This window comes from Triturus cristatus, chromosome 10, assembly GCF_964204655.1.
Source record: "Triturus cristatus chromosome 10, aTriCri1.1, whole genome shotgun sequence".
In the NCBI taxonomy this organism is placed as follows: Eukaryota; Metazoa; Chordata; class Amphibia; order Caudata; family Salamandridae; genus Triturus; species Triturus cristatus.
This window is the reverse complement of record NC_140593.1, coordinates 509,651,633-509,664,530: the sequence shown is the minus strand read 5'-3', so window position 1 is coordinate 509,664,530 and position 12,898 is coordinate 509,651,633. Positions and strand designations below refer to the sequence as shown.

Here is a 12,898-nt window from a genome sequence, read left to right as displayed (position 1 = left end):
AAATTGCCCCATCTGCCCAAAAACCCTCACCCACACCTAAACCCTAAAAATCCCCTTACCACCCTAATCCCCTTACACACCCCTAAAAACACCCTTACCCACCTCTAAACCGTAAAATCACCCTTACCACCCATTACCCTTACCCATCCCCAGAATCCTCAAAATACCTTTACCACCCCATGCCCTCATCCAACCCAAACCCTTAAATTACCCTTAGCATCCAATACCCCTACCCACCCCTTAACCTTAAAATGCCTTTACCACCCATTACACTTAGCCACCCCTAAACCTAAAATCACGCTTACCACCTAATACCCTTACCCACCCCATTACCCTAAAAATACACTTACCATCCAATACCTTTACCCACCCCTAAACCCTAGAAATGCACATAGATATATAGTTCTAGTTAGGATCATGTTTCCATCGGAAAATAATTTTTTGACCTGACTGTATCTATGGCACTGGTTGACAAACCTTCATAAAAAAGTGTGCCGTGATTCTTGTTCGGCATGGAAAGTTTTGGGGCGATCTGTCAAGCGGGGGCATAGAAAAAGGGGGCGGTCAAAAAAAGTGAGTTTCCTTGTTAATTTCCTTAGAAGCTTTATACACAACTGCAGCCCGGAACCGCTGGACGGAATTACAACAAATTTGGCAGAAAGCTAGCTTTTGGTACGCAGATTATGCTTTTTGTTATTTGATGTAAATCCATTAAGTGGTTGTTGAGAAATTTAAGGAAATCCAAATTGTTCATCTTGGACCGTGGCGACTTTGCGAATAATAACTAGCTTGTAGAGGGAAATGCAGAGCTCTGATTGGCCGCCAACACTTTAACCAGGAAGTGTTGACAGCCATCTTGGGACTCTGCTTCAGCTGAGTCTAAAAAAGAAAAAATTTTGAAAAAAAGAAATGGAGGCGGGGTAGGAGTACCCTGACCCTCCTAGCCTTAGTCTTGGGGTCCCAGAGGGACCAGCGCAGCGCAAAATACCTTTATTATAAAAATCAAAAATTGCCTCAAATTCGTGAATTTGAGGCAGAAAAAGAAAACAAGTACTCACTCCCGCACTTGTTTTCAAAAGGTCCATGGGTGGGCCAGGTCCCGGGGCATCTCATAAAAAAAGGAGGGTGGCTTTCGGTCCTCAGACCACCGCCTCCCAGGGCTTTAAAAAAAAGAAAGAGTAATGGAGGGGGGCCGGGTGTACCCCCCTCCTGGTCTTTTAGAAGCCCTGAGGACCACTACCTCCACTAGACATTTAAAAAAATAATAGAGGGGGGCCACGCGGCCCCCCCGCCCCCCTTTGTGGGCTTCTAGAAGCCCTGGGGACCACCACCTCCATGGGGCAATTAAAACAATTGGTGGGGGCCGTGTGGCCCTCTCGCTCCCTGGAAACCACCACCTCCTGGGGGATTTCTTTTTCTAAGAAGGAGGGGTGCTGCGTGGCCCCTCTCTTGGAATCATAGATGGCCCTGGGGATCGCCACGCCCCAGGGCTGGCTCCTGCTATGTCCTGTGGTGCCCACCCCTGGGACTTAGCTGGTTGCTTTAGCTTGGTGGGCGCAAATGCAAACACTCTTCTTACAGGAACTGTCAAAGTGCTCCCGCCTGCTGGAAGCAGAGGTTTCATCTCTTTCCCTGCCTGCAGGCAAGCTGGCAGGGAAAGAGATGAAAGATTGCTCTTGCACTCAGGGAGCTAGCAGTTCCCTTCATGCAAAAGCAATGCCTGCTTCCGCAGGAGACGGGGAGTTGGCCAGGACCACGGGCCTTGAGGCTTTCCCCTTAGTCCCAGGGGAACGAGGAGAAAGAGGCAAAATGAAGGTGGGAATTGAGCAGAAAGAGGCAATATAGAGATCAGAAACCAGCAGCATTGGGCAAAATAAAGGTGACAAATGAGTCGAAAGAGGCAAAATGAAGGTGAGATATTAGCAGAAAGAGGCACAATAGAGGTCAGAAACTAGCACCAAAAGGAAGAATAAAGTTAAGAAATGAGCAGAAAGAGGCAAAGTAAAATTACAGAAACTAGCACAAAGAGGGAAAATAAAGGTCAGAACCCAGCAGAAAGAGGCAAACTAGAGGTCAGCATTGAACAGAAAGAGGCAAAGTAGATAACAGAAAGAGGCAAAATACAAGTCAGAAACAAGCAGTAAGGCAAAATACAGGTCAGAAATTAGCAGAAAGAGGCAAAAAAAACGTCGGGAATTAAACGAGCAGAGAGGCAAAACTCTTTTATCATTTAACATTCTTGGCTGATGACCAGCGTTAAATCAATGACTGGATAAGATTAAAGCAGATAAATATTATTTTACTTACTTCGTACTTCTTGCTATACAAAGGCCTTTTCATAGTGCTGCATAAGAGTTACCCAGTTCCCTGGAATTTAATTTATTGACTTCCGTATGAAAAATAGTGTAGTTTATTGTGCCTGATTGAAATGAGTGACTGGCTGTGCACAGATTTCAGTAACAAATACTTTACTTGCTGAACTATCTTAAAAGATTTGTATTGAGATATCTAAGATAAACCAGGAGGTCCTTTCCCGAAGGTATCACACCACCATTGTTTCCACCAGTTGCTGAACCCTGCTTGCTTGAAAGGTTTTTGTCACAGGATGCAGGAGTGGGCCTAGGATCTTTTCCCCCTGCAAAGAAATGTGCATTCCTTATATAAATCACATGGGCAAAATTATTTTGACAAGCACTGTGAGATATTATGTTGCACAATAGCATGATAATCTCTCTACTAACCAAAAAAGTATTTTGATATATTTACATGTCTGCTTAGCTGTCTAGGAATGTGCCGTAAGATTTATTCCATCCAGTTATTATAATTATTAGTTCTAAATCTGTCTGTCTCGTACTAATGCACCCCAGGCGCAGATGATTTTTTAAAAGTTCCTCTTTTGGTTGAGGTGCGCCAGCCATGAATGTCTGCCTCTCTGTATACTTAAGCACTGTTCAGTTTATCATCTGTTTATGTGCAGCAATTCAAGTATTTTTTATTTGGTTTTGCAAGGGGCACATGCATCACTTGCATTGTGTGTTGCTATAGCAGTGCTGCAGATTCTGCTTTGTATGGTATCAGTTTTGTGCTTATGAAACAAACCAGGCCTTCTTCAGGACTTTAATGCCCTCAAAAACTTAACACTTACATTGCTGCTTTTGCTTAAATGGACTACATATTGTGCATGACTCGTTAGTGGTATGTTTGAAGGTGATATGTTGTGGTCTGGCTCGCATGAGAACTTGGAGCTGAATTACCAGCAAAGTTTGTATAAGTATTATTAGTGGTGTTGACCAGTGTTCAAAAACTGTTTGGGGTTTTTAATGGCTCTTTTGTTGACTTGGATACAGTCGTGTTTTTTTTTTTTTTAATGCAGTTTTGATCCTAATTTTGCCCACACTCGTATATTGAAATATAAAAAATAACTGTTCTGCTACCTTATTGAGCAGGGGACGTTTTAATTATCATTGAAGTAGTATTGGAGGAATCTTTTAATTAAAAATCTTCACATATTTCAAGATTTCTTCCTTTTTTAATTGGAAAATACCCCTCAAATTATAGCTCAATGATAATGATAATGAGATTGAGTCAGATCTGGGGCATGTGTCTGCACATCACATCCATGGCCAAAAGCAATTCTGCTGACTTGGAACCGGTCGAGCCGGCACTGTAAATGTCTCAGGCAGGTTTTACAGTCAGCACATTGCACCTGAAACTTTTAGTTTGACAATGCGATTAATTGCAATATGCCACTTGTCAAAAGATTTAAAATTTATCTGACCAAATTAAAGGACTGCATTGCTTGAATTTTTCTGAGTCTGAGTTTCATTTCTGTGTTCATCGCCAAGACGTATTTTTAATATCTTTTTTTTTTTTCAGATTTACCTGAAAGCCTCCGGTACAGGCGTTGAAAACAATTTGTATATGTTAGCTCTTCTCAGACATATAAAATCCAGCAAAAATGTGTCAGTTTCTCGTTTGCACTATTGGACTTAAATAATGGTTTAGTGTTTTGAAAAGTTTAGCAGAGTGAATTATCAAGGCCTATCCAGCAGTTTGTTGCAGCTAATAAAACAAACACTTTCCCCGCCCAGAAACACCCACCCCTCTCTGGAAAATGTTTTAACATTTTGAATCTCCTATTCATTATGGCCCCTTGTCCAGCCATTCATGAGAGGAAATGTAAGTAACTCACTAGAAGAGAGTCTTTATAGGTTATGCAGAATGTGAAAATGTTGGCTCACTCTGCTCTTCTGTAGTCCTTTTTACCAAATCATTGTGCTTCTTTCAGGGTTTTGAAAACCTTCAAATATCTAAGATCACTGTATGTATACATGGCAAAGACATAGGAAAAAATATCACGGATAACCTTCCCTACTCACCTGTTCGTCTGTGAGGAAGACAAAAGAGAAATGATGTCTTTTGTCATATTTCAGGAGAACAATATAGGCCTCTTGCTGGCTGATAACATTTTTATGTATGCAGAATAAGTAATCTGTCTAGATACAGGTTTGTCCCATTTCCCAGATAGTGTGCCTCTATTCAATACATTGAAGCTGTTGATTCAGAACTCTGTTTCCAAGCTTGTTAGAAGACATGGGTGTTAGCTGTGATGTTGAGAAGAAGTGGCAGAGGTGAGCTTCCACTTACGCACATAACCACTGAGGGCAAGAGCTGGAGTTTTGTATTGAGACTAGATGGAAAGGCTTCCATCGGACAATGGGGCTGCTTGGTTTTAGGGACCTTGAACAGGCTCCACCATCACCTTGCAAGTGATGTATTCTTTGCCTCTTTGTACACTTATGAATGGCCAGTACACAGAAGGGGGTAATTGTATGAGCTACTCTCTGTGGTGTAGCCTGGTGTAGAAACCGGTCGTGGGTTATGAGGGAAGGTAAAGGTTATCAGTTGGAGTACTGATGCCGGACAGTGGCTTTTGTTTGCTTTGGGTTCCGCTGTGGGGCTCTTGCTTGGTACTGAAGGACACATGGGAAGGCTTTGCTGCTCATTCAGCATTAGAAGACAAGCACACATTCTGAATTCATTTAAATTTTCCTTCAAACACCAGGATAACCCATGCACGATTTAAAACTGGCAGATTTGAGGGATTTTAAACCTAGCCTTTAATGGTGTGCCTATTTTGGGTCTTACCCTTCTTTGCCGATGCCACTGCTTAGTGTGTTCTTACTGTCCTCCTTCTAAACCTCTCCTATTACAGAAGTCAATGAAAATACAATTCTGCCAATCCTAATGTCCTCACTCCTGAAAGATAGCTTTGAATATGCCTTCACCTCAGTCAATCTTTGAATGACACGTTTTGTGCAAAAATCTCTGCTTGGTGAGATTTTTAAACAACGTTCACAAGAAGACTCTTCCTCCACATCGACTTGCTGCTCGAATCTCCACACTTTGCTGTCAGCAAAATGGAGACATTACTTTGAAGCCTTAGAAATTGTGCCATTCCTTAGGATTCCTTTTGCTTTTCCTGTGATAAGTAGGTTTCCTTTGGCCTTACTGACTTCTTATGGATGCAGGCCCCAACAAAAGCAGCTTTAATGAGAAGCAGGGTTACAGACTGGAGCCATTATGTTTGAGCTTGTTATTGCTGAGAGAGGTTACTAATTCTCAAAACTGTAAGTGCCTATTAAATGCTTCCTACCACATGAGCCCATTATTGAACGGCACTGTGTGGGGGCATTCAATTTTGTTACAGTGTAGGGCCACTAAAGCACATCAGTGTGTGTGTCTATCGATACACCTTTGCTGCCTGTGGGTCATAGCTGCTTCTTTACTTCCTGGGGCCTTTAATGTACACTATGTCTGGGATACTGAGCCATATATCGAATGGTGGCATGACATTGGTATGTATATAGCGCTACCTACCCTTGACAAGGTTGTGAAGCCCTTTGTCCATGATCATTCTGAAGTTTCTTACTTCCTTCAATACTTTAGGTGGTGTTCCCAGATCATAAGGCCACGCAGCGAGCGGGTTCATAATGTTTCCAATCGCTACATGTGAGTATTTCCGTTTTGGAAGTTTTCAATTTGAGATGGCTCCACGTCATCCATTGATCCACGGCTCTGAGACAACTGAAACTGGCGAGTTTCCATTGTCTTTGGGGCATTCCAGTTGAAGTAGTATTTGAGCGTCATCTGTATAGTTATAGCACGTGAGGTGAATTTGATTTATCAGTGCCGGTAATTACTTCATGTACATGTTGAAAAGCACAGGTGAGATGATGGAGCCTAGGGGGAACCTCTGCTTTTGTGAAGTACGGTTTGGATGAGAAAGGGGTGTATGGATGGCATGAGTTCTGTTGTGAAGGTAGGATGTGATCCAGTCGAGAGCAGTCCCCTCTATGCCGGCTTCGTAGAGTCTTTGTGTTAGATTGTCATGGTCAAACGTGTCCAAGGCAGCTGAGAGGTCTCAGTGAAGTTGCTCAGCAACCCCATTCCTGTCAACTGTGTTCTTATGGTCATCCCAGATGTCAACAAGGGCAAATTCTGTGCCTCTTCCAGGACGGAATTCTGTTTGGAAGTCTGAAAGTATGGAATTATCTTTAATTAAAGGTGACATTTGGGCGTAGTTGTCAGTGTTCAGTGGGTCCATGTTTGTTTTCTTTACTAGTGGGAGTATGTATGACATTTTTAGTTCTTCTGGAAATATTCCTGTAGTTAAAGAATTGTTGATGATTCTTCTTACTGGTTTGGCAGCAGAGGTGGTTTGAAGAATTTTCTTGAAGGTCTGCGGTGGACACGGTTCAGAAGGGCTGCCGACAGGCCTGCTTGCTTTGACCAGGTCTGTAAATTCATTGTGTGAAATTTGTTGGAAGGAATGGAGAGTCTTGGTTAGTGTATTCTTGGATTGTTGATTTGGAAAAGGGTTGGTGCTGGTGATTTTTCCTTGTTTTTTAACATTATGAGTCCGATGTGTGTGTTTTTGTTGTGTAATGATTTGTCAGTTTGTCCGTGAAATCTTAAGTAATGGGATGAGCTCTTTCTAGGCAATTTGGTTTACGAAATTCAGTGAGAATTTGATAGAATTCTTTATTTGCACATTTGCTATTTTGAATTCTGTGTGAATAGTAACTTTTTTTTAGCTTTTTTGATAGCTGACTTGTATAATCTGTTAAGCTTCTGTAGTTGAAGTTTGTCTTGATTGGTGTTTGTTTTGAGCCAGGTACGTTGCAGTGTTATGATTTGCTGTTTTATCATGTAATTTCATTTCAAACTACTTTATTTCTGCCACCAGGGCCATGAAAGCACACGCTATATACAATAGATACAATGTACATCATAATTAAAATCCATTGCAAAAGTGATCATATAAAAAATTAAACAGCTAATAAATAAAATCTGTACATTAAAGTAAAATCAAAATTGATTATCAGATAAAACAAGCAAAAAAGGAGATGAAACCGAATAGTGCCTGTCAAGTCGAAAGGCGCCAAAGGGCATTACCACAAATCACCCACATCGCACCTAAATATTTTGCAACAAAAATGGCCATTACAGGGGGAGAGTTTGATCTAATGATGTGCTAGGCTTCCTGATGATTCTGTACACTTATTTGCATATTGTGGAAATGTGGATTTTCCTGATCAGTTATGTCCCCTATCTTGGACCCCAACGGTTCTATATGCATGTTACAAGTACATGTATGTTCCCTCCAGTTCCAGTTTCTAAGACGCAAACATATGTGTGTCTACCGTTGACATGTTCTCTGTCAGATCCGCCATCACAGGGTTGGATATTCGATTCCTAAGTATGAAAAGCCACCGACTTTATATGGCTAAGTTACTCCATTTTTACAGTTCAGGCAAGTAGGCCCGATTCTGTCCTCAAAGCCTTTCCCTGCTCTCTGTCTTTGACAGCTTCAGCTTGAGCTCGCATCTGTATCCATGAACTTTGTCCTACTCCCTGTGCAGCTAACGGTGACTGCCTCGGCCAGTTTTCGCCTGTCTGCCAAGAAGTTGTATTTCACCTTCGAATTATCTATTTTACTCTTCAGCCGATGCATTCCTGTCCAGTGATTTAGGTAAACATTTCCTTTAGCTCACAAGCAAAGGACTCAGCCTTTCCGTCCTCCTGCAAGTGATTCATAGCCCTGTTGCCATGGAAAGTTTTCTATCCCTCGCATCTCATATAGACACTTAGACGCTTGTACACGCACACAGTCAGTATAGAATAGATTCTGTCCGAGAGTTCTTCCTTGTGGATAACATAGTTCTTTAAACATAGGATGTTAGATATGATTTGGGATTAGGTTGACTTGACCCCAGACTTCTCGTCTCCACATGTAGAGCTAAATGTCAAGTCCCCTTCACCCCCTAGTTGCACGTCAATTACACGTCATGCTGCCGCGCGCGCATCTATGCCAAGTATTATCTTATAGATCCACCTATGTCTGATAATTCTAACCAATCATGTTTCTTTTATTCCTTATTACGCCTAGTTTCGATTATGTCACTGTTTTGTCACTTTTCTTATCAAATGTTACGCCTTCTACATTCGTTTCATTGTAATGCACTTATTATAAAAATACATGTCTGTTAATGAATTATTGTACTTCACTTCCTGAACCCTCGTGGTGACGGAACCTGAAGGCCGCGACTCGAGTCGGCCATTTTGAATGGAATAAAGCCCATTAGAAAACCTCTTATACCACGGATTCTGCCTCTTGTTATTTTGAGCTATTTACTTTAATTTAAGATTCCGCATGAAATTCAGTCCGGTAATATTTATTTTATTTACCACATAATGGCGCCCGAACAGGGACACTTTCTCATCTCACGCGCCGGCGGTGCGTTGCAGGCCCGGTCTCCTGCCACAGCTGGACGGACCATAAAACGCGTACCAGCAGGATTTCCTGTAAGCTCCCTCCGGTCAAGCGGGGGCGACTGAGGCTGCGATCAACCCAGACGAGGCGGTGAGAAGTGCGAAGTATCCCGACCAGAGCCTAGCTGAGAGAGCAAGATCCGAGGTATACAGAGGCCCACCAGGTTTTCCGAAATCCCGACGTCCAGAGGGTCCGATGTCCGCAGTTATCGAGTCCTGTCCATTCTCTGAGGCCTTCCGTTTCAAGGAGCTACTCGGTGAGTACCGTCGCCGGGGAGGCGTGTTGACGCGCACATAGGTTGTGCCGGTCAAGACGGATTTGGGTACACAAATCCGGTCTGCACTGTTTAGCAGTGTATATGTACTGTTTAGCAGTATATCAAGTATTCCGAAGTATTCAGTTATTGTCAAGAATTCAGCGTGGTGATTAGTTAGGCAGACTGTCATCATTGTCGACCATTGTTATAATGTTTAATGTTTAAAGTTTAAAGTATTCAGAAATGTCTTGCATATTGTGGTATGAATGACTGTTCATTGTTCACTGTTCATTATTGTGTTTCTCGTATTAAGCAAGTTCAAGAGTAAGTATCAGATCAGTTGTAAATATGCCGCTCTTCTCGAAGTTAAGACAGATTACTACGAGAAAAGGGGTGCTTGAAGAAGCAGTTCCTATTCCTCCTAGGGATACTCCAGGGCATTTCATGTACCATAAACATGGCTTAGATGCCATATTGTTTCTTGATCTATGGGTAGATTATACCAAAGGATTACCGGAAAGTCAAAGGTGGCCCATAGCGGGAACCTGGGATGCAGAGTGCATCATGAAAGTGGAGGAAGAGTTATGGAAAAGAAAGGTCAGACGGTCACAGAAAGACGCTGTTGAGTTATGGCGTAAAGAATCTCATAGACGAACAGAAAAAGCACGTAGACAAGAAGAGAGGAGTAAAGAAAGTTCAAATAAAGTTCAAGAAAATCTATTAATTGAGGAAGGTATCCGAGTGAAATCAGAACAAGTGAATAGACAAAGAAATGCTCTTATGAATGGTATGTATCCCCTTCTAGCCGAAGGACTACCTAAGGCTGCTCCAGAGATACCAAAAGACTTGCCACCCCCATTATTTCCAATTAAGGTACATCCAAAGGGGCATCCCAGAACCGCAGAAGATGTTTTTCTTTCCTCATATCTAGACGATGCAGCTCCCGAGTATGCTAACGCCACACCACATAGACCGTCTGGCGGAGGGGTTCAACGTCAGGATCAGGTATCTGTCCCCGTGCAACAGCAAGTCCCGATACAAGCTTCGGCAAGCACATCTGTTTCCGCATCTGTCTCCGCAGTCGACTCTACAGAGGTATCGACACCCATAGTTGCTGTGTCACGTTCAACGAACCCATTCACACCCGACGCCCCAGATAGGGCCACGGGAGGTGCTAGCAGTACTTTTACACCACCTAGAATAAATAAACTTGTCTTTCAAGAGTCAGCGCATTCACGTACACCTAAATTCGTAAGTGAACGTACGCTTAAAGAACTCCTTGTAAATTGTAGATATGACCCAGTGGTTGGTAAAGAGGACGAAATGGTCCTGGCATCATTACGTATCAGGCGAGCCGCAGAATATTTAGCAAGGTTACCAGGGATGACTACGCATCTAGATAACATATATCATTTTGTTCAAACAGGACGAGATCCAGGATGTATTAACAGAGCTATGGAATTCCAGAAAGTAGAGATACAGGGGGAACTGTTACGTTTCCTCAAACTGTGTAATCAGAAATCAAGATCGTCCGGGGGTAGACCCGAATGCAATGCTTATTCTTACAAGATGGAGTCAGAATATATCAGAAGGGAGACACGATAAGCAAAATTGTATAATAGCCATGTGCCGAAAAATACGTAAAGAAATAGAGCGTATTCATGAAGAGAGATTGGGAACAGACGAGTTTGAGCAAGATGAAGTGTCCGAATCAGGGAATTCCGCAAGACAGTCAGAGACCATAGCTTATGTAGGCAGAGGAAGATCTTGTGAAAATACTAGATGTTTTTCTGATCCCATACACTCCGTATGTCCAAATAATAGCAGAACGTATCCGACGCCTGTAATAAATCTGAAGTCTCCTGAACATTCGTTTCAAGCCGCAGATAAGATACTACGAGAACGAAGAGGTTACCACCTCCTCGATTCTATGGATGAGCAAGAATTAGCCAGATCAGCCGTTCACTGGATTGACAGTCCTGAAAAATACGGTGATGAGACCGTAGCACACACGTTTCTCAACCTCAGTACAGATGAACAACGCTTAGCTGGAATCTATATGATTCAGCAACTTCTCATATTATATAAGAGCCAACATGCTGACCCTGGTCCTTTACCTGATATATTAACGGAACTACTCACAAACAGATGGAGAGGTTCTAGTAATAAGCTAATTAAAGAGATATTAGTGTCACGTAAGCAGTACGTCCTTTTTGTAAGTCCGGATTCTCTCTCGCTGCCCCACAGAGAAAGAACGCCGTACTATATGGATAGACAAAATCCTTTACGAGAAGTGCACCCAATAAAAGGCGAAGACAATGAGTTTCACCGTGTATTTGTTTACACACCCATATCAAAAATGGAATTATTAGAAATGAAGAAAGTAGTACCTAGTCATGACAAAGACCCAGCGGGTTTCCACCGAGAAATTAAAGACATGTTACTGATGGGAGAGTACACCTTTCCTGATATTATGACGATATTAAAGGTGCTTTTGCCTGCTGGCATTTATGAAAAACTGAAAGAAAAAGAGTGGGAAGTGGGAGACCAAAAGATAGACTGGACAGCATTAGCAGAGGAAGAAAGGAGCCGAGCTGCAGGTTCAGGGCTCGGGGATAAAGTTAAACTGTTACCAGGTTTACTAGTACAGGTACTGCCACGTTTATTAACTACAAAAAAGGAAGATTGGGGTGCAATCACAGCCTGCAAACAAAAGCAAGATGAAGACACAAGCGATTATTATGCTCGATTTGAAAAATGTTTTGGTATAAATAGTGGTATAAAAGCAAGTAGTGACTCATATCCACATTTATTTGTGACAAAATTGGTGGAAAATGCATTGCCTCCAGTGAAGAATAGAATATTGAAATTCGAGAGTACCTGGCAAAGTAACACTCCGTCGCAAATGCTACAAATGTTACAGTATCATCACAATAGAATTAGGGATGAACAAGAACACGAGCATAGACGCATGAAGGATACAAAAATGAAAATGCTAGTTTCTCAGACAGTACCAGCAGATGGTCACAAAAAGGGTGTGACACATTCTGGTGATTCTGCAGTTCCTGTAAAAGGAACCTGCAATTACTGTAAACAACTAGGCCATTATGTACATGATTGTCAAGTCCTGAAACGTAATATAGCTACAGGTATTGCAAAAGAGAGACCACGATTAGTTAGACAAGATCAGAATGAACAAGGAGCTATGCAGCATGGACAGTCCATGCCAGTTCAGCAACAGTCTATGCCAGCCTCACAGCAACCCATACAGTTTGTGCCAGCTGCACCACCGTTGCCTGCTACTGCCACACAAACCACAACACGACAAATGTATCAGACTGCACAGTATGAATACCCTGAGTATCAGCGCTATGCATGAACCAGCCTAGAGAGGGAAGTCGACTTACCGCTTATCGAGATTCCTGTAGATCAAGAAGGACCTTATGTACATAGTGAATTATTAGGTCAAGATAGAAAATTCTTACTCGATACAGGGGCAAGTCGAACAACCATAAAACGTAGTGAAGTTCCAGGGGCACCCCTCTCAGGCTCTCAAAATGTTTCCCTTGGTTTTTCAGGAAAACCTATTGTTAATGAAGTATCACAGCCTCTACCACTTACGTTAGGACCTTTGACACGAACTACAGATTTATTGCTTACTAAATCATGCCCAGAAAATCTGTTAGGAATTAAGACTCTGAAAGCACTAGGAGCCATAATATGTTGTTCTCCGGAAGGAGTAAGGTTGTTTTTACGTGATTTTAAAGGTCACTATGTGTCTAGAGACATGGATCCCCGACTACAGA

General features: G+C 42.3%; 1 protein-coding gene across 1 annotated transcript in view; it reads left to right on the top strand.

Moving 5' to 3' along the window:
• The window catches only part of NOM1 (nucleolar protein with MIF4G domain 1), a 294,420-nt gene that overhangs the window by 113,448 nt on the left and 168,074 nt on the right, over window positions 1-12,898 (top strand). The gene's annotated exons all lie outside the window — the stretch shown is intronic.